Source organism: Impatiens glandulifera, chromosome 1, assembly GCF_907164915.1.
Source record: "Impatiens glandulifera chromosome 1, dImpGla2.1, whole genome shotgun sequence".
NCBI lineage: Eukaryota > Viridiplantae > Streptophyta > Magnoliopsida > Ericales > Balsaminaceae > Impatiens > Impatiens glandulifera.
The window spans coordinates 68,621,979-68,648,220 of record NC_061862.1 but is presented as its reverse complement, the minus strand read 5'-3'; the positions used below and the strand labels follow the sequence as shown (position 1 = coordinate 68,648,220).

General features: G+C 22.8%; 1 pseudogene; it reads left to right on the top strand.

Moving 5' to 3' along the window:
- The first annotated feature begins 18,060 nt into the window (after positions 1 to 18,060).
- Positions 18,061 to 21,593, top strand: LOC124931178 (annotated as a pseudogene).
- The last annotated feature ends 4,649 nt before the right edge of the window (positions 21,594 to 26,242 follow it).

The following is a 26,242-nucleotide window of genomic DNA, read 5'->3' as shown; positions in this document are numbered from 1 at the left end:
TGGTAAGATGTTTTTTTATCTACTATGATACATATGTAATGACATTAACAACAATATATATATATGAGAAAAATTATTTTGTATTCCTTAAACAAGATAATGTTACTCATAATTTATAGTGGTGGTTCGGTAAAAAAAATTATTTTGTCGTTTAAGATACTTTTGAAAGCCATAGACAATACTCCATCACCATGATAGTTCGACATCCACGCCTTTGAGAATTGAGAACCTTTTAGAACATCAATCTGCCAGGTTAAGAAACATATGATATAACCACAAATAGTCAGTAGAATTTGAATTAGATAATGTAATTACCTTGGATACAGACTGGTCATTAAATATGACGGAATGACTATGCATAACAAGGTTCTACTACATTGAAGACGATTAACTTTGTGTCCACAACGATGTTGACCTGAGATATCCACGCGCGGAACCGAAAAGTTTGCAGGCGAAGAAATCACTCTTTACGTAGAGCTTCACGACAACTAGTTTTTGAATCCTAAATTATCCCTTAACCATATCGAGCTACTATATTACTTCGTTTCTAGTTAGATTCAAAATTTTAAGTATTTTATGTAAAAAAATAAATATTATTTTATGTATTTAAAATTTAATCTAAAATTATATTTTGTTACGAAAAAATTATTATTATATATATAAAATAATTAAAGAAATTGTTTTATTAAATAAAAAAAATAAAAAATTTAATACAAATTTAAATTTCATTAAAATAAGTTTAAAATTTAAATTATATTTGATTAAATAGAAAAAATATAGTTTTAATACAAATTTAATGTAAATACGACTTTAATTCATAGTTTAAAATTAGTTATAAAGAATATTAAAAAATATATATTCTAAAGTAAAATTTTGGATATAAATTTTAGGTATTTAAAATTTTTATTATATTTGATTAAGTAGAAAAACAAATTAAATATAATGCAAAATAAGTTTTTAATAATTTAAATGCAAATTTAAATTTTATGAAAATAAGTTTAAATAAAAAATTAGATTTAAATAATATTTGATTAAAAAAATGAAATCTTAATAAATTTAATGAAAATAATTTAATACTAAATATAAATAACTTATTTATAAAATTACAATAGAATATAAAATTTAATTCAAAAGGTAAATTTAAACCTTATAAGAATATTTAAAAATATATATTAATTTTATTATAATAAATATATAAGTAAAAAAAATAAATAATATTTTATGTATTTAAAATTTAAACTAAAATTATAATTTTTTATAGAGAAATTACATTTATATAAAAATAATTATAATTATTTAAAAATATTTGAATTATATTGATAAAAAAAAAAGTGATAATTTTTTTTTTTTAAGTTTGGATGATATAAATTTTAAAAATATTTTTAATATAAAAATTAAATAAATATCATAAAATAAAACTTTATGTATTTTAAAATTTAAATTATATTTTATTAAAACAAAGAATGGAGATGTAAATAAATATAATTTAACAAAACTAAAGTAAAATTTAAATTTAAATTATATTTTATTTTAGAAAAACGTTTTTATAGAAAATAAAAACGAATTATATAATTTTATTGTGAAAATTAAATTTTAATTTATAAATTTTGATATTAAAGATATGATATTTGTTTATTTTTTTTAACAAACTTAAAAAGTTGGAATTCTTGTTATTTGTATAATCTATCCTACATCAAAATAAATTTATCATGCATCTAAAAATGTATCATGCACCTTATATAGAAAAATAATATAAATGTAAGTAATAAAATAACACTTACTTAAACTCTTGAAGGTCGATATGTACGATGAATAATATACTGCAATAAAAATAGATGTGTGTATAATGTTATTCAAACAATTATATATAGTAGATTAAGAAAGAAAGATGAAAGAATTGTAATTATACCTAAATAAATTCATTTTGGAATTCAGACAAGAGAGGTGAAATTAAATTCTTGACAAATATCGACAGCTCCTTTTATCAATCCAAGGTCTTCAAATTTCTGAAAAATATCGATTCCTTTAGTATCAACGAAATAAGGTCAATTACAAAACAAGAAAAAACACAAAATACAAAGTCACACTTTTCAATGTAAATAGGGGATTAAGATTCAAGAATCACAAAAATGGAGTTTCATCTAAAAATATAATATAATCATTTATACCTTCAACTTTCCCAAGAAGGAGTAGACTAAAATCTACAATCATCCTCTTTACACCATATATATAATACATTCTTCAACCAATTCATAAGTCTTAAACTATTGGCTTGGAATTCCTCCAGGCTATAGATAAAATCAAAATTCAGAATCAGAAAATTGAAATTTGAAATTTTTTTTAATTATCAATAAATTGCATACCACATCATTAACTTTCATTGCAGCAGCATCAAGTGATGTTTTTCTTATCCCATCATTATTTACCTTTAAATATCATAAGAGAATATATGATATGAATTTTAAAATATTTGTTTGTCTATTATGATCCATATGTGATGACATTAACAACAATATATGTATAAGAGAAAAAAATATTTTGTATTCCTTAAACAAGATAAGGTTACTCATAATTTATAGTAGTGGTCGAATGAAAGGTAAAATAAGGAAATAACACCTTCGGTAGAAAAATTCATTTTGTCATTTAGGATTCTTTTGAAAGCCATAGGCAATACACCATCACTATGATAGTTCGACATCCACGACTTTGAGAATGGAGAACCTTTAGAACATCAATATGTCATGTTAAGAAACATATGATATAACCACAAATAGTCAATAGAATTTAAATTAGATAATGAAATTACCTTGGATCCAGACTGGTCCTTGAATATGACGGAATGACTATGAATAACAAGGTTCTACTACATTGAAGATGATTAACTTTGTGTCTAAGACGATATTGACAGAGATATCCACGAGCGGAACCAGAAAGTTTGCAGGCAAAGAGATCACTCTTTACGTGGTGCTTGACGACAACTATCTTTTGAAACCTAAGTTGTCCCTTAACCATATCGAGCTACTATATTACATCGTTTTCAAATTAAAATTTTTAAGTATTTTATGTAAAAAATTAAATATTATTTTATGTATTTAAAATTTAATTTAAAATTATATTTTGTTAGGAAGAAATTATTATTATATATAAAAAATAATTAAACATAATAATAATTAAAGGAATTGTTTTATTTTAATATAAATTTTATTTTATTAAATAAAAAAATTCAAATTTTAATACAAATTTAAATTTAATGAAAATAAGTTTAAAATGTAAAATTTAAATTATATTTGATTATATATGTATACAATTTTAATAAGTTTAATGCAAATTTAAATTTAATAAAAATAATTTTAATGTAAAATTTAAATTATATTTGATTAAATTGAAAAAAAATACAATTTTAATACAAATTTAATGTTAATACGCTTTAATTCATTGTATAAATTAGTTATAAATAATATTAAATAATATTTGTTATAAATAAAATATATTAATAGAAAAAATAATTATGTTAAAATAATAAAAATAAAATAAAAAAAATTTAATTCTAAATTAAATTTAATATTTAATGTAAAATAAAAAATTATTTTTATGAATTAATTATTAATATAAATATAATTAAAACTTAAACTTAAATATCAATATTATAATAATATTTAAAAAATATATACTTAATAATAAAAAACAAAAAAAAAATACTTTTTATGTATTTAAAATTTAAATTAAAATATATTTTGTTATAGAGAAATTATATTTATATAAAATAAATAATAATTATGATTTAAAATTTATGTATCTCAAATTTTAATTATATTTGATTAAATAGAAAAATATATTAAATATAATGAAAAATAAGTTTTTAATCATTTAAATGCAAATTTAAATTTTATGAAAATAAATTTTATTAAGAAATAAATTTTAAATTACATTTGATTAAATAAAAAATAAAATATTAATATATTTGATAAAAATTTAAATTTAATGAAAATAATTTAGTACTAAATATAATAGCTTATTTATAAAATTAATGATAAATATAAAATTTAATTCAAAAGGTAAAGTTAATGATAAACCTTATAAGAATATTTAAAAATATATATTAATTTTATTATAAGAAATATATAAGTAAAAAAAATAAATAATATTTTATATATTTAAAATTTAAACTAAAATTATAATTTTTTTATAGAGAAATTACATTTATATAAAAATAATTATAATTATTTAAAAATATTTGAATTATATTGATAAAAAAAAGTGGTAATTTTTTTTTAAAAGTTTGGATGATATAAATTTTAAAAATATTTTTAATATAAAAATTAAATAAATATCATAAAATAAAATTTTATGTATTTTAAAATTTAAATTATATTTTATTAAAACAAAGAATGGAGATGTAAATTAATATAATTTAACAAAACTAAAGTAAAATTTAAATTTAAATTTAAATTATATTTTATTTTAGAAAAACGTTTTTATAGAAAATAAAAACGAATAATATAATTTTATTGTGAAAATTAAATTTTAATTTATAAATTTTGATATTAAAGATATGATATATGTGTATTTTTTTTAACAAACTTAAAAAGTTGGAATTCTTGTTATTTGTATAATGTATCCTACATCAAAATAAATTTATCATGCATCTAAAAATGTATCATGCACCTTATATAGAAAAATAATATAAATGTAAGTAATAAAATAACACTTACTTGAACTCTTGAAGGTCGATATGTACGATGAATAATATACTGCAATAAAAATAGATGTGTGTATAATGTTATTCAAACAATTATATATAGTAGATTAAGAAAGAAAGAGGAAAGAATTGTAATTATACCTAAATAAATTCATTTTGGAATTCAGACAAGAGAGGTGAAATTAAATTCTTGACAAATATCGACAGCTCCTTTTGTCAATCCAACAAGGTCTTCAAATTCCTGAAAAATATCGATTCCTTTAACATCAACTCGAAATAAGGTCAATTACAAAACAGGAAAAACACAAAAGACAAAGTCACACTTTTCAAAGTAAATAGGGGATTAAGATTCAAGAATCACAAAAATGGAGTTTCATCTAAAAATATAATATAATCATTTATACCTTCAACTTTCCCAAGAAGGAGTAGACTAAAATCTACAATCATCCTCTTTACACCATATATATAATACATTCTTCAATCAATTCATAAGTCTTGAATCATTGGCTTGGAATTCCTCCAGGCTATAGATAAAATAAAAATTCAGAATCAAAAAATTGAAATTTGAAGAAAATTTTAATTATCAATAAATTGCATACCACGTCATTAACTTTCATTGCAGTAGCATCAAGTGATGTTTTTCCTATCCCATCATTATTTACTTATAAATATCATAAGAGAATTTATGACATGAATTGTAAAATATTTGTTTATCTACTATGATCCATATGTGATGACATTAACAATAATATATATATAAATAAGAGAAATAAATATTTTGTATATTTGAAAGAGGATAAGGTTACTCATAATTTATAGTAGTGGTCGAATGAAAGGTAAAATAAGGAAATAACTCCTTCGGTAAAAAAATTCATTTTGTCATTTAAGATTCTTTTGAAAGCCATAGTCAATACAACATCACTATGATAGTTCGACATCCACGACTTTGATAATTGAGAACCTTTAGAACATCAATATGTCATGTTAAGAAACATATGATATAACAACAAATAGTTAGTAGAATTTGAATTAGATAATGAAATTACCTTGAATCCAGACTTGTCCTTGAATATGAAGGAATGACAATGAATAACAAGGTTCTACTACATTGAAGACGATTAACTTTGTGTCCACAACGATGTTGACCGAGATATCCACGAGCGGAACCGGAGAGTTTGCAAGTAAAGAGATCACTCTTTACGTAGAGCTTGAAGACAACTATTTTTGAAGTCTAAGTTGTCCCTTAACCATATCTAGCTACTATATTACATCCTTTCAAGATTCAAAATTTTTAGTAATTTATGTAAAAAAATAAATATTATTTTATGTATTTAAAATTTAATCTAAAATTATATTTTGTTATAAAGAAATTATTATTATATATAAAAAATAATTAAACATAATAATATTAATTGAAGGAATTGTTTTATTTTAATATAAATTTTATTTTATTAAATAAAAAAATTAAAAATTTAATACAAATTTAAATTTACTGAAAATAGTTTAAAATGTAAAATTTAAATTATATTCGATTATATAGAATATGTATACAATTTTAATAAGTTTAATACAAATTTAAATTTAATAAAAATAATTTTAATGTAAAATTTAATAATAATTATGATTTCAATTTTATGTATCTTAAATTTTAATTATATTTGATTAAATAGAAAAATATATTATATATAATGCATAATAAGTTTTTAATAATTTAAATTCAAATTTAAATTTTATGAAAATAAATTTTATTAAGAAATAAATTTTAAATTATATTTGATTAAATAAAATATTAATAAATTTAAGGAAAATTTAAATTTAAGGAAAATAATTTAGTATTAAATATAATAGCTTATTTATAAAATTAACGATAAATATAAAATTTAATTCAAATGGTAAAGTTAATCATAAACCTTATAAGAATATTTAAAAATATATATTAATTTTATTATAAGAAATATATAAGTAAAATAAATAAATAATATTTTATGTATTTAAAATTTAAACTAAAATTAAATTTTTTTATAGAGAAATTACATTTATATAAAAATAATTATAATTATTTTAAAAATATTTGAATTATATTTAATTTAAAAAAAAAGTGATAATTTTTTTTTAAAGTTTAGATGATGTAAATTTTAAAAATACTTTTAATATAAAAATTAAATAAAATTATATTTATTAAAACAAAGAATGAAGATGTAAATAAATGAGATTTAACAAAATTAAAGAAAAATTTAAATTATATTTATTTTAGAAAAACGTTTTTATAGAAAATAAAATTGAATAATATAATTTTATAAGTTTATTGTGAAAATTAAATTTTAATTTATAAATTTTGATATTAAAGGTATGATATTGGTTTGTTTTTTTTACCAACTTAAAAAGTTGGAATTCTTGTTATTTGTATAATCTATCCTACATAAAAATAAATCTATCACGCATCTAAAAATGTATCATTCACCTTATATAGAAAGATAATATAAATGTAAGTAAGAAAAGAAAACTTACTTGAACTCATGAAGTTCGATTTGTACGATGAATAATATACTGCAATAAAAATAGATGTGTGTATAATGTTATTCAAACAATTATATATAATAGATTAAGAAAGAAAGAGGAAAGATATATAATTATACTTAAATAAATTCATTTTGGAATTCAGGCTAGAGAGGTGAAACCAAATTCTTGACAAATATCGACAGCTCTTTTCGTCGATCCAAGGTCTTCATATTTTTGAAAAATATCGATTCCTTTAGCATCACCGAAATAAGGTCAATTACAAAACAAGAAAAAACACAAAAGGCAAAGTCACATTTATCAATGAAAATTGGGGTTTAAGATTCAAGAATCACAAAAATGGAGTTTTATCTAAAAATATGCTATAATCATTTATACCTTCAGTTTTCTCAAGAAGGAGTGAAATAAAATCTACAATCATCCTCTTTATACCATATATAATACATTCTTCAACCAATTCATAAGTCTTGAATCAATGGCTTGGAATTCCTCCCGACTATAGATGAAATCAAAATTCAAAATCAGAAAGTTGAAATTTGTGAAGAAAATTTTAATTATCAATAAATTGCGTACCGCATCAGCAACTTTCATTGCATCGGCATCCAGTTATGTTCATCCTATCCCATCATTATTACCTATAAATATCATAAGAGAATATATGACATGAATGGTAAAATATTTGTTTGTCTACTATGATTCATATGTGATAACATTAACAACAATATATATATATATATATATATAAGAGAAACAAATATTTTGTATTCCTTAAACAAGATAAGGTTACTCATAATTTATAGTAGTGGTCGAATGAAAGGTAAAATAAGGAAATAACACCTTTGGTAAAAAAATTCATTTTGTCATTTAGGATTCTTTTGAAAGCCATAGGCAATACACCATCACTATGATAGTTCGACATCCACGACTTTGAGAATTGAGAACCTTTAGAACATCAATATGTCATGTTAAGAAACATATGATATAACCACAAATAGTTAGTAGAATTTGAATTAGATAATGAAATTACCTTGGATCCAGACTGGTCCTTGAATATGACGGAATGACTATGAATAACAAGGTTCTACTACATTGAAGACGATTAACTTTGTGTCCAAGACGATATTGACCGAGATATCCACGAGCGGAACCGGAAAGTTTGGAGGCAAAGAGAGCACTCTTTACGTAGAGCTTGACGACAACTATTTTTTAAGCCTAAAAAGTTGTCCCTTAACCATATCTAGCTATTATATAACATCGTTTTCAAATTCAAAATTTTAAGTATTTTATGTAAAAAAATAAATATTATTTTATGTATTTAAAATTTAATTTAAAATTATATTTTGTTATGAAGAAATTATTATTATATATATAAAATAATTAAAAATAATAATAATTAAAGGAATTGTTTTATTTTAATTTAAATTTTATTTTATTAAATAAAAAAATTCAAATTTTAATACAAATTTAAATTTAATGAAAATAAGTTTAAAATGTAAAATTTAAATTATATTTGATTATATAGAATATGTATACAATTTTAATAAGTGTAATGCAAATTTAAATTTAATGAAAATAATTTTAATGTAAAATTTAAATTATATTTGATTAAATTGAAAAAAAAATACAATTTTAATACAAATTTAATGTTAATACGCTTTAATTCATTATATAAATTAGTTATAAATAATATTAAAAAATATATGTTCTAAATATAAGAAATATATAATTAAAAAATAAAATATATTTATAGAAAAAATAATTATTTTAAAATAATAAAAACAAAATAAAAAAAATTAATTCAAAATTAAATTTAATATTTAATGTAAAATATAAAATTATTTTTATAAATTAATGATTAATATAAATATAATTCAAAACTTAATAATCAATATTATAAGAATATTTTAAAAAAATATACTTTATAATAAAAAACAAAAACAAAATACTTTTTATGTATTTAAAATTTAAATTTAAATATATTTTGTTATAGAGAAATTATATTTATATAAAATAAATAATAATTATGATTTAAAATTTATGTATCTTAAATTTTAATTATATTTGATTAAATAGAAAAACATATTAAATATAATGCAAAATAAGTTTTTAATAATTTAAATGCAAATTTAAATTTTATGAAAATAAATTTTATTAAGAAATAAATTTTAAATTATATTTGATTAAATAAAAAATTTAATATTAATAAATTTAATAAAAAATTAAATTTAATGAAAATAATTTAGTACTAAATATAATAGCTTATTTATAAAATTAAGGATAAATATAAAATTTAATTTAAAAGGTAAAGTTAATATAAACCTTATAAGAATATTTAAAAATTATATTAATTTTATTATAAGAAATATATAAGTAAAATAAATAAATAATATTTTATGTATTTAAAATTAAACTAAAATTAAATTTTTTTTATAGAGAAATTACATTTATATAAAAATAATTATAATTATTTTAAAAATATTTGAATTATATTTGATAAAAACAAAGTGATATTTTTTTTTAATAAGTTTAGATGATATAAATTTTAAAAATACCCTTTAATATAAAAATTAAATAAATATAATAAAATAAAATTTTATGTATTTTAAAATTTAAATTATATTTTATTAAACAAAAGAATGAAGATGTAAATAAATATAATTTAACAAAATTAAAGTAAAATTTAAATATAAATTATATTTATTTTAGAAAAACGTTTTTATAGAAAATAAAAATTAATAATATAATTTTATAAGTTTATTGTGAAAATTAAATTTTAATTTATAAATTTTGATATTAAAGATATGATATTGTTTTATTTTTTTTTACCAACTTAAAAAGTTGGAATTATTGTTATTTGTATAATCTATCCTACATCAAAATAAATCTATTACGCATCTAAAAATGTATCATTCACCTTATATAGAAAGATAATATAAATATAAGTAAGAAAAGAAAACTTACTTGAACTCATGAAGGTCGATTTGTACGATGAATAATATTCTGTAATAAAAATAGATGTGTGTATAATGTTATTCAAACAATTATATATAATAGATTAAGAAAGAAAGAGAAAAGAATTATAATTATACATAAATAAATTCATTTTGGAATTCAGACTAGAGAATTGAAACCAAATTCTTGACAAATATCGACAGCTCCTTTCGTCGATCCAAGGTCTTCAAATTCCTGAAAAATATCGATTCCTTCAGCATCACCGAAATAAGGCCAATTACAAAACAAGAAAAAACACAAAAGACAAAGTCACATTTATCAATGTAAACAGGGGATTAAAATTCAAGAAACACAAAAATGGAGTTTCATCTAAAAATATAATATAATTATTTATACCTTCAGCATTCTCAAGAAGGAGTGGAATAAAATCTACAATCATCCTCTTTACACCATATATAATACATTCTTCAACCAATTCATAAGTCTTGAATCATTGGCTTGGAATTCCTCCATACTATAGATGAAATCAAAATTCAAAATAGCGAAGAAAATTTTAATTATCAATAAATTGCATACCGCAGTAGCAACTTTCATTGCATCGGCATCCAGTGATGTTCTTCCTATCCCATCATTATTACATACAAATATTATAAGAGGATATATGACATGAATGGTAAGATATTTGTTTGTGTACTATCATCTATATGGGATGATATTAACAAAAAAAAAATATATATATATATATAAAGAGAAATAAATATTTTGTATTCTTTAAATAAGATAAGGTTACTCATAATTTATAGTAGTGGTCGAATGAAAGGTAAAATACGGAAATAACACATTCGGTAAAAAATTTTATTTTGTCGTTTAAGATTCTTTTGAAAACCATAGGAAATACTCCATACCCATGATAGTTCCACGACTTTGAGTATTGAGAACCTTTTAGAACATTAATATGTCATGTTGAGAAACATATGATATAACCATAAATAGTTAGTAGAATTTGAATTAGATAATGAAATTACCTTAGATCCAAACTGGTCCTTGAATATGAAAGAATGACTATGAATAACAAGGTTCTACTACATTGAAGACGATGTTGACCGAGATATCCACGCGCAGAACCAAAAAGTTTGCAGGCAAAGAGGAGATCACTCTTTACGTAGAGCTTGATGACAACTATTTTTTGAAGCTTAATTTGTCCCTTAACCATCTCGACCTACTATATTACTTTATTTCCAATTACATTCAAAATTTTAAGTATCTTATGTAAAATAATAAATATTATTTTATGTATTTAAAATTTAATTTAAAATTTATTTTGTTATGAATAAATTATTATTATATATATATAATAATTTAAAATAATAATTATTAAAGGAATTGTTTTATTTAAATATAAATTTTATTTTTTTTAAATATAAAATTTAATGAAAATAAGTTTAAAATATGAAATTTAAATTATATTTGATTAAATTGAATATATACAATTTTAATAAGTTTAATGCAAATTTAAATTTAATAAAAATAATTAAAATATAAAATTTAAATTATATTTAATGAATTAGAAAAAATACAATTTTAATAATTATTTAAGTTTGTTTATGAATTAACAGATAAATAAAAAATTAATTCAAAATTTAAAATAATTTATAAACATTATAAGAATAATTAAAAAATAATAATAAAGTTGATGTAAATTAAATTTTAATTTTAATAAATTTTATTAATAAGTTTAATGATAAATTTAATTACTTTGATTAAATTAAAAAAATAATAATTTTAATAAGTTTATTACAAATTTAAATTTAATCTAAAAAATTTAAAAATGTGTTTTTGAATTAATGGTAAATATTAATTTAATTTAAAATTATTTATGCTTAAATATTTAATAATTATAATATAAATAATAAAAATTAAAGTAATTGTTTTGATTTAAATTATATGTATTTTGAAATTTAAATTTATATTTGATTAAATAAAAATGACAAAATTTAATAAAAAATATGTTTTGAATAAATTTTACAAAATTTAAATTTTATGAAAATAAGTTTAATAAAAAATTTGAAAAAAGTTATATTTGATTAAATAAAAAAATATAATGTTAATAAGTTTTATGATATTTTAAATTTAATGAAAATACTTTAATTCAAAAAAATATAAGTTTAATTCAAAATTTAAAATTATTTATAAATATTTTAAGAATATTTAAAAAAAATAATAATTTTTAATATAAGATATACGAAAAAAAAATAAATAATATTTTATGAATTTAAAATTTAAATTTAAAATTGTATTTGTATTTTATTTTACAGAGAAATCATATTTATATATAAAAAAAGTATTATTATAATAAAAGTAATAAAACTTAAAATAATAATTTTGATTTAAAAAATATATATTATTCATAATATAAGAAATAGGTTTTTAAAAAATAATTAATATTTAACATAAGAAATATATAATTACAAATCTAAATAATATTTAATGCATTTAAAATATATTTTGTTATAGACAAATCATATTTATATAAAAAATAATAATAAATATATTAAAAATAATAAAAATTAAAGTAATAATTTTGATTTAAATTTTATGTATTTAAAATTTAAATTATATTTAATTAAATAAAAAAATTAAAGAAAATTTAAATTATATTTAATTAAATAAAAAAATACAATATTAACAAATTTAATGTAAATATGCTTTAATTTATAATTTACATTATTTATAAATAATATTTAAAAAAAATATTTAAAAATTTTAATAAAAATTTAATGTAAATATGATTTATAAAGAATATTTAAAAAATAAATAATATTCTAAATACAAGAAATATAAAAAATATTTGTTATAGATAAATTATATTTATTTAAAATAATAATTTTGTTAAAATAATAAAAACTAATTTTAAATTATATTTAATATTTAATGCAAAATATAAAATATTTTTTTATGAATTAATGATTAATATAAGTTTAATTCAAAGTTTAAAATTATTTATAAATATTATAAAAATAAAATAATAATTTTAATTGATATAAATTTTAAAAATATGTTTAATATAAAAATAATATAATAATTTTAATTGATATAAATTTTAAAAATATGTTTAATATAAAAATTAGGTAAATAAAAAAAATTATGTATTTAAAAATTTAAATTATATTTTATTAAAATAAAGAGTGTGTAATTAATAAATATAATTTAATAATCATAATGTAACATTTAAATTTAAATTATATTTTGTTTTAGAAAAAAATATTTTTATAGAAAATAAAAATGAATAATATAATTTTTAAGTTTAATTTAGAAATTAAATTTTAATTTATATAACAATAGAAAATAAAAATAAATAAACTAATATCATAAATTTTTAGCATATAAAAAAAGAATTATGTATCTTAAATAGTAAGATAATATAAATTTAAATAAGTTAAAAAAAACTTACTTGAACTAATCAAAGTTGATATTTAGATGAATAATATCCTGCAATAAAAATAGATGTTTATAATATTATTCATATGTAATAGATTAAGATAGAAAATGAAAGAATTATAATTATACCTAAATAAATCCATTTTGGAATTCTGGAAAGTGATAAAAAACAATATACAACTCCTTTCAACGCTGGGTCTTCAAATTCCTGAAAAATAACAACTCCTTCAACATCAACGAAATAAAGCCAATTACAAAATAAGAAATAACACAAAAGACAAAGTCACACATATCAATGGAAACATGGCTTAAAATTCAAGCATCAAAATATAAATAAATGGAATTTCCAGCAGCTAAAAACAGACTGTAATAAGTTTATATCTTCAGTTTTCCCAAGAAATAAGAAACATTGTCAATATCCTTAGTGAATCAGAAAACTGGATTGGAATAAATGCTTTCAATCATCCTATTTACATAATATATAATACTTTATCTGAATGTTTTCTTCCAAGCTATCAATGAAATAAAAAACAGAATCAGAAAGATGAAATCAGTAAATAAGATTTTGATTTTCGTTAAAAACAAAATCATACTGCAGTAGCAACAACTTTCATTGCATCGGCATCAAGCCTATTCTCCCAGCATTGATCACCTGCAAATATCATAAAAAATAACCGATACCTATTTGTCCTGTTTTGATTCAGATTTTTGAGAGAGAAACGAAGAATATACCAATATATCAAGTTTTCCGAACTTGGATCTGACTAAATCAACAAGGACAGGAATAGTAGACAGATCTGCAACATCAAGCTGATGGAAGATGACAAGTAGTTCATATCCTCCTCCGGTAAGTACTCTCCTTAAGATTAGATTCCTCTTTTTTCATCTCTAACGGTCAGAATCACCGTTATGCCTTTGAAAGTTAACTGTCTGCATATTTCTAATTCAATTCCTCTGTTCGCCCTGTTACGATCAAATGCATTGTAATTTCTCTAGGTTTTCAATCAACGATTAACTAAATAGAATAAATTATACATTGTAATTTCTTGTTTGTTATAAGCAAGAAAGAATCTTCTCATACCTCTTCGTTTCAGTGTCCCGGGCATAGGAACAGGTGAAATAATCTTTCCTTTTTTCAAAGAAAAATGCACCGACACCAGCCGATTCAAACATCATCTGAAAAACTAATAGAATACTTAATACAATAAGTCAGGGCATATGCATATATATTATAAGAAACAGTATGCATTTAGAGAAAACGATTCAAATGAACCTAAAGAAAACCATTATTACAACTGAATAGAAATACGACAGGCATCGCTTCCCGAAAGAAACACCGTACCGATTGAAACATCATAAACCCTAATCGATCGGATATTACAACAGATCTCTTTTTCCAACTAATCCAATATAATTGATGTAATTAAAAGAAACCGTTCATGAATTTTAACAGATAAACAAAGAAATTCTCCTTTTGAGAAAAAAAGGTAACCCTAAATGTTCAAATCCCAGAATGTAAAAAGTTGATCATGTCAGTTCTTATATGATTGATTTCTTATTCAAACCATCATTTTCAACCTAATTCAGTCGTACATTACAGACAAGAATCATAACTCACCGGTTTTCCATTCCAGAACGAATCAGAAAGATCACGGCGCCGTGAACCAATAGCGGATCCAATACGACGGGACATGGATCCATTATATAACCTCTGAGATGTGAGCCGCTGCCGATGCTGTTGTACGACGATCTGTCTATGTAAAATTTACTCTTCCGTAAGCATTTTCCGATTACTAATTCCACCGGTAACTCCCCTGCTTCTGGAAGTTTTTACACCGCCAAGCAAATGATTCGATTTCTCTAGATGCTTCGGAGGAGGAGAGAAGCCGTCGTCGGTGGTGTGGACGTGTTCTTGAAGAATGGGAAATATCTGAATCCGATTTGCGGAAGGGGGTTTAAGGGGTTTTAGGATTTGGATATATATAGTTCCTATATAAATCAACAAACGGCTACGGTTTAGGATTTCGATTTCCAACGGATTCAAATTATCTATTATCTATTATCTATTATTATAATATTAATTCCTATGAATTCAAATTATCTATTATTATAATATTAATTCCTATGAATTCAAATTATCTAACAATAATAATAATTTATAAAAATAAATAAATAAATAAATATATATATATATATATATATATAATCAACTAAGTATATTATTATATAATTTTAATATTAACTTAAAATTATACTTACGATTTTATCAAAATTTAGGCATCATACTTTATTTTTAATAATATATATTTCAATTATTAATTATTATAATAAATAATAAAATTATAATAATAATACAATATTTATAATATATTACATAAATAACTGTCTAACTAATTAAATTATTTTAAAAATTATTAATTTTAATATTAAATCATCTATTAGTAAATGGTTCAACTTTTAAAAAAAATTATTATTTTTATTCATAAATAGATAATTCTTATTTATTCAAAAAATAATTATATATATGAAAAAAAATAATTTTATAAATAATACAAAATAAAACGTTAAATAATATGATAAAAATAAAAACTAAAACTAAAATTCTTAAGTTTAAAATTTAAACTTCTTGAAATTTTTGTTGATGTGACTTCAAATACGAAGTCGTTTAAGGTCTATAACAATGAGTAAGAATGTATAATAAACTGAACAAACTAATCGGCGGTGTCGAAAAATCGAGTCGATAAAATGTTTACAAAATATTCTGAGCTATAGTGAAAATTATTTTTGTGTTGATAAATGACGTCAAAATTTTTTATCTAAAATCATAACTAACCATCGACGAAATAATGATAAATTGAAAAAAAAAATCAATGATGGACACATATAAAAGAGCGTCCAAAGAAAGATTAGTTTAATAACTTTTAATTAAATAAAAAAAGAAATAACTATAGATCTGACAATTTTATCTCATTTGTCCTTAAAAGAAGACTGACACAAACTCAAAAAAATGACCATCAAAGATAATGAAGAAATATGAGCATCAAACGACCTAACAAAAATGTAGAATATTATTTGAATTAGAAAAATTCGGGATGACAAATCCGATACAACTAAATAATATACCAAATTAAACAAAATAAAACATAAATTCAAATATAAGTACTAAAAAAAATTAATAAAGAAGCTGTGAAAACGAGAAAGAAAATAACTATTGTTTATTTTTTTAAAAGGAAATAAAATTAATTAACTTAAATTAAGATCCTTAAGCCTCTATTTGGTTGGAGGTACAGTACTATAGTACTATAGATATAGGATAAAGATATCTACAATAAAATTAAATTAATGTTTGGTTAAAATAATTATATCTACAGTGTTATTAAGGGTATAATTTATACCTAAAATGAGGTATAAAATTGTAACATGTATCACAAGGTATAAATTTCTAACCTTTACTAATTTCTATTTTTTTTTAAACTCATTCTAGTCTTTAACCAAAATTATTGTCTTTTTCATCCTCGGAACGTGGAAGTGGACTTAGTTACCCTATTTTGATGAAAGCTATCCTGTAAAATGTAAACAAATTTTTTAATTTTTCACTCTCTTGACCAATAATCTCTGAAGTGAAAAGAGATATCAAAAATAAAATAATTATTTATTTAAGAAATATTTAACAAAAAAAAATATACAAATAAGTTAAAACAATAAGTTTCTTAGTTAACTCTTCGATGAAAACGTTTCACTACAATTTTTTTGGTAGTAAGCACAGAATATTTAAATGCATTTTTTTATTATGTTAGATTACATTATTTAAGTCAGATTTGTTTTAGTCGGTTTTGTTTTTAGATAGTCTTATTTTAAAGTAATATAACAAACTTTTATTTTTATCTTGGTAGTTACCTAAATTCTTATTAAGTCTCCACAACATATAACAATCTATTGAGATTCGTTTATTTGTGATTTTGTTATTATATATTTAATAGTATTAATTATTAATAAACAATTTATTTAATTATAGGAAATAAAATATATTTAAAAAGAAATTATATTATCATATAGCATTATTAAATATTTTAAAACTAATATTTTTTATTAGTTTAAATATAATTAATAATAAATATTAAAATAATTTATAAATAAAAGAATAAAATAGTATTTAATTATTTTAACTATTTTTTTATACCACGAACCAAACACAAAATTATAAAATTTATATAATTTATATCATTTATATTATTTCAACCAAACACCAATAATCTATATAATTTATACATCTTAATACCCCTATATAAGTTATACCCAAACAACTTACATCTATATAACTAGTACCACGAACCAAAACGCTCAATTAATTGTATCACCTAATTGTACTAAAAAATGCACATGGTTGTTGGTCTCAATCTCACCGCTTAGAATCCGTCTAGATTGAACGTGGAAGGCTGGTATGATTATAGAGCATGTTCAACGAAGATCATGCTCATCATCGAGACAATCAATCTCAGATCTCTCCTTCTTCGCGTGGTTGGAGACCGGTCCTTATTTCTCATAGAGAAAGGTTTTCCAATTTTGCCGTAAAAAAACGGAAAGGTGAAACAATCACATCCAGACGCTTTTACGGATTTCCTCCATTATTTATTCATCTTTTCATACTGTTTACCGCTATTATATATTTTAGTATTCAGCACTTACTGCACATGGTTGGCCGTTATGTGAAAGAAGAGTCTTCATCGTTTAAATGATCTGTACGTATACATACTTCTTTTCTCTCTTATCTCTCGCAATCGTTGTGACTTTTATTCATCATTAACTCTTCGTGGCATGTTGTGAATTCCAAATGTCTCTTTCAGGGTTGTAAACATTTGCTTCAATCGAGTCTAGATTTGGAGTTCATTCTGCATTCTACTTGCTTGATTGAATCTCTTGATTCTATGTAACGATATCTGTTACTTTCCGTATTAATTTGAGTGGCTGATTATTATATTAGGTTTTATCTTAGGAGATTTCAAATTCAGTTACAAATGAATGAATTAATCCTCCGTTTGTGCTGTGAATCTATTTCTTTGTTTGTTTCTGTGGCGAATGTCTAACAACATATTTGAGTTCATTTGTAATCCATATGAGATGACATTGAGAAACATAGGTAATCTGAACTTTGCCTTGAGAGATTATAAAAAGTCATTAGCAGTTTATTTGTATAATTCTGATTCAGATTCAGAAACAATTTAATCGATAGAAACAAACATATCACGCAATTAGGCTATAAATATCACGTTTGGGCTCAAGTCTCTTCCCATCGAGCCAAATTGATACATCCATTGTTCTCCACTAGGTGAGGACAACAATGAAGTTGAGGAAATGAATGATTCGGAGCCAGATGTCTGATGATTGATTGGGAGGAAAGGCTTACTTGCAAATGGGGATTTAATCTCGTACCAAATGTGAGGAAAGAGGATAAATTGTCCATTAAGTTTAGTCTTTTCTGAATTCATTACCACAAATGACATGAGTTGTACATAATTGGTTGTATTTCTATCAGCCTACTATGATTATGGTTTGAATGAAACTTTCATTATATATTACAATTATCTTATCTGCATTGATAATTAGATGACCATTTTTTAAATAGACTTTTATTTGCCAAAGAATCATATGTGGTTTAATGTCTTGTCCATTAAGTCTCATATACAGAGTGCATCGAGACTGATAATGACAGATTCTACTTTAAACTGACAGATATGGATCAGGAGGTACAGTTTTTCTTTGTGTTTCAATAAGCAATGTCATATAATGCCATCTCATTTTGTGATCGAGTTTATTTTGTTGTCATCGACACGAAAGAATTAGAGAAGCTGAGCTCGGTTCACATACTGTAAGGTCCCATGGGATTACAGTGGCGAGGATCCACTTGCATGATTGACTCATTTTACTGCTTCTTGGTGTGATATACTATGTTTTGAATACAATCAGTCCGTTCTATCGGTTTGTTGAGAAGGATATGATGTCTAACCTCAAGTATTCTTTGAAAGATAATACAGTTCTTCCATGGGTTGTTCCGGTATGTTCTTTTTCTATTATTTTTATTTAGAGAAATATTTATAGGTCGTGTAACTTATGAATAGTGTTCCTTTCCATTGCTAGATATATGCAATTATTTTTCCTATCTTGATTTTTCTAAGAGTTTTATTTACGTAGGAAGGATGTATACGATCTTCATCATGCAACTTTAGGTAAAACTGAAATCCTTACTGTATGTTCCTTGTGTGAAATGTTATGTTTATAAGCTTTGAGAAAAAAAACAGGCCTACTTTTTTCTGTCCTTATCACGTCTGTTCTAACAAATACGATAAAGGATGTTGTTGGTCGGCCTAGACCCGACTTCTTTTGGCGGTGCTTCCTAGATGGAAAGGATGTATGTATTTTACTCAATTTCTCTAGATAATGGCTTCATTTATAAATACCAAGTTCAGTTTACAGTTCAGATCTAAATGATAGGACATAAATAATTTTAAATGAAATGAATATGGAATATACGGTTTTCCCACTAAGAATCCTTGATTGAAGTGGAGGTAGGTCTGTGGGATCGTTATAGCTTACACACCATGGAACAAATCCCGATTTAATTTTTTTTATAGAATTTGTGGTTTTATCTTAAAAGTATGTTAAGTGTGGTGTCTCATTTCTTACTGTTAGGCTTATGATTTGATTATAAATGTTATTTGCCATTGAAACAAACATGTGATAAAGGAAGGGCATAAAATTTTCCAAGTGGCCATACTTCGGGTAAGTATCTTATTGATATTCAACGAAAATAGTCCTCTAATACTTTACTCAAAATCTTATTAATTTCTTGTTGTAGTATTCTTTGTTAGTATTCTTTGCCGTTCTAGGATTTATGTTGTTGTATTTATATGGAAAGATCAAGGTGTTTGACTAGAGGACATTTAGCAAAATTGTGCATCTCTTTTACCCTACCACTCGTTGCATCACTTGTTGGTGTCTCTCGAGTTGACGACTACTGGCATCACTAGCAAGATGTGGCAGTAGAAGGTATACTAGGTGAGTTCATTGCGTTTTATGTTTATCAATTACTATTTGGGACTTGAACTTGGTTTTCTTTTGGCATATAATGCTAGTACATTAGCCATTTGGGGCTTTTGTCAAGGAAGAAGAGATTAATGTTTCTTTTTCTAAACTAATAAAATATATAACACTAAATAGTTTTGTGAAAAAAGAATGTCTGTTAGGAAAAAGCGCCCCAAATCGCACACATGTTAAAAGTTTGAACATCATCTTGCAGTTCAAAGTTCAAACACCATATGTTAAAAGAGGTCCAAGTTCAAGCCCCAATTTTAATAGCTTTGAGACTTGTTTGATGAGGTGTTATTTAGTCCTTGTTCAATATGGGTTTTTGAGATTAATATAAAATAACCGAATATCTCATCATCAATATACTCTTTATTCATTAAATTATAACCATAAGACTAATGTCCTTTTACCCAACTAACCGAGTTTTCAATAGTTTACGGTTGAAGTGTCCATATGACGACAGTGGTGAGTTTCTCTACTAGCCTCACACCCCTGCCAGAGATTATTTTCAAAAAAGAAAATGTTAATTGTCTTAGATAGTAAAAAGGTTATTTATCTTCAGGTATGTATTGGCTACATTCTGCTATCTTCAGTTTTACCCGCCTCCATACCATGTTGAAGGTATGTCTAATTAGGGTTGTTGTTCTACCACATAAGTATTCACAACTAAAACAGAGCATTTTCTTCGTGAATATATTATCATCCCATTACAAGTTCAGGTTCTTATGCCTACTCCAAAATGAGGGAGGAATCACGCAGTCGTAATCGCTCAGTCAATACTGTTTTTACACAAAATTAAAATGAAGTATCGGGAAATACTCTAGTTGAAGATGATCATCACCATAATTTCTTAGGGATGGGTTTATCGGGAAATTCTAGTTTGGCAGTTGATGACTTAGAATAGGGAATAATGTATAGTTAGTTATATACGTGCATTATTTGATGGTCAATTGATAGCTAAGTGTTTTTTTATTGTTTTTTGTTCAATGAATCGTAGTGATGGCAGGAATTCACAGCCGCTTCACATCAATGGAGGCCAAGAGATCCAAAACAGATGAACTCGTTGGTAGTTAGGTTAACATATGATTTTTATTTAGAGTTATTAGTTTATTTGGTTTTTATAGTTAGCCAGAGTTATTAGTTTAACTATGAAGCATGTTAATATATTTCTATGGGTAATTATATTATCCAGCATTTATTTTATTATTTATTATTTATAATTCAAATCAAATTGTTAGGTGTTCAAATTAAATTTTAAGATTAGGAAACTATTTTATTGGACAAGACATGGTTCAATTATTACTATTGTTAATGAACGGTATAATGGGAATATTAATATACTTTTTGATAATCTTAATTATACTCACATGTCATAATATATAAACAAATTTTGTTTTAATATTCTTATAGGTAATAGTTTATAAAAAAATAATTTAATTTCATTATTGGAACTTGCATCTTAAAAACTAAATAATATTATTAAAAATTTGACAACAAAATTTTTGGTTAAATTTAACAAGTTATCACCTCTTTTCAAGAAATTGAGAAATATTGAAATAATAATTTTTTCTTCTACAAAATATGATAAATTTTTTTGATTAGTTGATATGGAAATAAAGGAATTTGAGGTAATTGTAAAGACAAAAGGTAATGACTTTAGTTAAAATATCTTAAGTGCTTCATTACAAATATTATTTATCATATTTGGATGAATGTGAAGACGAATTCTCACTTGTGAAAGAAATTGGTTGATTTGTCAAAGATGAAATATTGCATATGAGAAATTTACTCCTACGTATGATTTCAAGGCACTCTAAGTTTCATTGATTGCTTCCTTCAATTTTGTTCTTATTCTGGTTGTTTTTTTTTGTTTTCATTTTGTTGATTCATTCATTTTTGAAAAAAAAATTGTTTTGCCGCCTAAATCATGAGCTCTTAAAATTCTTCACCCTTTTCGGGTCTTTTTATTTAATGACATTATGTCGTTTTATAAAAAAAATTAAGAGAACAAAGTCATATGAGAAAATATTTTCAATCTAAAAAAAAGGTGAAATTATTATAAGAATTTAAAGATTAATCAAATAAAATATTGTTGATCAAACACTAAATTTTATGGATTGGTTAGTTAGTTAACTTGCTAATCCGAAAAAGTTTTCTCAAAATTTTGATTCGGTCTTTGTGTTTGATTTTGTAGAATTTAAGATAGTGGTGAGTCGCTTCTTCAGTTTCGTTAGAAAGCTTATCTCGTGGTATTTTCTCGGTAAAATCTGCTAATGAATAAACAAGGGAGTCTAGGGGTTGTGCTAGAAGTCCTTGTTGAGATATAATATTGAATTTGTGGCAACTCAATTCGACTTTAAAAATTTGTACCGCAACTTTTGAAAAATATTCTTCACCATGTACCGGAACTTTTGAAAAACATTCTTGACCATGTACAACATTTGAATGATTTTCTGAATTTTCTTCTATTATAATTTGAGGATCGGGCACTTGTTTATTTGTAAAAGCATCAACATCTTCACTGTCTAAACAATTTGCTGAATTTTCTTCTATTACAATTTGAATCTTCTATAGTGGTATTTTCTTGGTAGAATCAATAAAGGAGTCGAAAGGTCATTTTGAAGTCTTTGTTCAGATATAATGTTGTATTTGTAGCAACTCGATTCATTTTCAAGAATTTGTACTTTAATTTCTGAAAAAAGTTCTTCATCATGTACACCATCTGAATTTTCTTCTATTACAATTTGACAATCGAGCACTGGTTCATCTTCCAAACATAACCCAAATTGTTTTATGCCTTCAGTTTTAAGAAAATCTCATGTAATCACCATATTAGGATCTAAACAAGCTTTAAAATTTGTATACCATAACTTGGCATTATCTCTGAAATAAAATCTTGCAATTCTTTGATGAATGTCGGTTGGTATGTTGTTAATCCTGAAATATTCTTCCGCTACACATATCCATTCATCTACATTTTTGCTATCTAATTCTGGGAATTCTATTTTACTTTTGTGCGTAAAATAATACATGAATATTGTCTTGTCAATTTTTTATCCAATCTTTGTGTTATAAGAACTACTTTACGGATCTTGCATAAGAGGGAGAAAAAAATCGTATCGATGCTTGCGGAAGGAGTTGATGGAGAGAAAAGATTAATTTGTCGAATTTTTCAAACCACAATTAGAGAATTGACAGCTCTAGTACCATTGTTACAATTCGTTTACTTAGTTACGCCACTTCCAAAGTTTGTCATAGAAACGATCGAAAAAAGAATGAAGAATGATCAAGAAGGGGATGCAATGTCAATAGAAGAATAAGGTGCCACCAAGAAAAATAAGATGAGAATTTTAGAACACAACTCAAAGTAATGAAACTATTATTTCTTTCAACGTAATCCATAAATTTAATAAAAAACTATTTATAAAAGTAGATCTAATTAACTAATTAACTATATTAAAAATTCGAATTAATACTAATAGAATTTAATTGTTACAACTATAAAACTTGAAGGATTTTTCTATACTATTAGATCAATACAATATATATATATATATATATATATCCTTTACATAATCACAACAAAAGAAGTCACTATGATTAATATCATGAAGCATTCCATGTTCTACTAAAGCGTGATATATATATCAAATGAAGTAACGATCAAAACAAAAATCAAGATAACTAAAACTTGTAAACTTGAACCTACTTAAGTCCTTCCCTGTCCTAGTTCGTGATCTGCATCACGACCTCTTTCAACAAGATCTTCTTCTACAACTTTAATGACATCTTTTGATGATTGAGCAAAAGATTCCTCCAACTCCCATTGTTGTTGAATCTCTTCGAGATTGAAAGGATCTGGGGAATATCGATATGATGATATGAAGAAAAGTGATACAAACAAAGATGATAATATGGTGGAAAATTTCAGAATTTATTTGGTGTCCAAATGACACAAACCAAATCTCTATTTATAGATCTCGAAAAATAAAAAATAATAATATATATTTTTTTGATTAATTATTATGCAAAAGTGTATTTAAAAAAGAAAACAAAAACAAAAAAGTAATCACCAGCGCTGCCACTTGGCACGCTGTGATTGGGCCACAACAAATTTGGTCCCGTATCAAAATTTGATACCCATATTTTAATACTTAATTTTGATACTCTGCTGCACCATTTGATATTATTTTAACACCCATTTGATACCTTATTTGACACCATGCTGTGGATAGTCTAAATATTACTAGTATATCTTAATATACCAAAATATTGAAAATCTCATTCCTTTTATGTACCAATAACTTTGATATTGGTATAATAAACAATAATCCCATAAATAGTCTTATGAGTGTTTTAAATTTTCATTACAAAATAAAATATAATAAAAAAATAATTAGGCTCGAAAAAGCTCGACGAACCATCAAGCGAGTCTTACCTAAGCTCGAATTCGGCTCGAATATTAAACGAGCTGACTCGAGCTCGGTTCAAATTCGATTATGACCGAACTCGAATCGAGCTTTGACCGAGCGGCTCACGAGCGGCTCGGCACATTTACATCCCTAGTTAAGTCTAAATTATGTAAAGAGTTATACAAATATTATAGTTTTTATATTTCACTTGTATTAATATATTTAACCCATTTTGTTCTTGTTTTCTTTTTATTATTTTTATTTAAAAATTTTTTTAATATTAGTGAGTGAATCTAAAAACAAAAAGACATAGGTGCTCTTATTGTTAAATAAATATTATAATTATAAGAATGCCTATAAATTCTATTTAATATATTAAAATATTCTTATTGTTAAATAAATATTATAACTGTTATAATAAGTGTTGAATTATAAGTAAACTAAAGATTATCTTGAAATTCAACATTATAATAAGTGTTGAATTATAAATATTATAATAAGTGTTTTCTATACTGCAAATATCATGTAAAACGCGATTTACATGATTTTAAATAAACTTCAAACCAACGTTTCACACGAAACTGTGAATTATTTGACAGTAGAGCGTTGTACAACAGATATCGTGTAAAACACATTACAAAAAAACTGTTGTAAAACAACTCTTGTAAAACGCTAACTATCGTGTAAAGCGCGTTTTACAAGAGAGCGATGTATAATCGTTATCGTGTAAAACATAAAGCTGAATTATTTGATTAAAAAGTTAGGATAATTTATTATTTGTTATTTGATTAAAAATTGTATTATACATACAATGTTCACTCTCTCTATGCAAAGTTAAATAATCTCATTTGAAGGTAAGTATATTCTTTTACCCATTCTCCCCTTACAAACTCTGGCACAAATAGTTTATAATTCCTAATTATCTTATCTTTATTTTTTAACTTTTGATTTAATTATTTCTTTAAATATTTTTAATAAGTTTTATTTAAAGAGTATTTTTGTAATAAAAATATTATAAATTTAAAGAGAAACTATATGTAATTTTTTAAATAAAATTATTCCACATAACCATTAACATGCTTTCATTAGTTTATGTTAATGTAGATTTTTAAGTATTAAATATTTTTTTTATTAATTAATA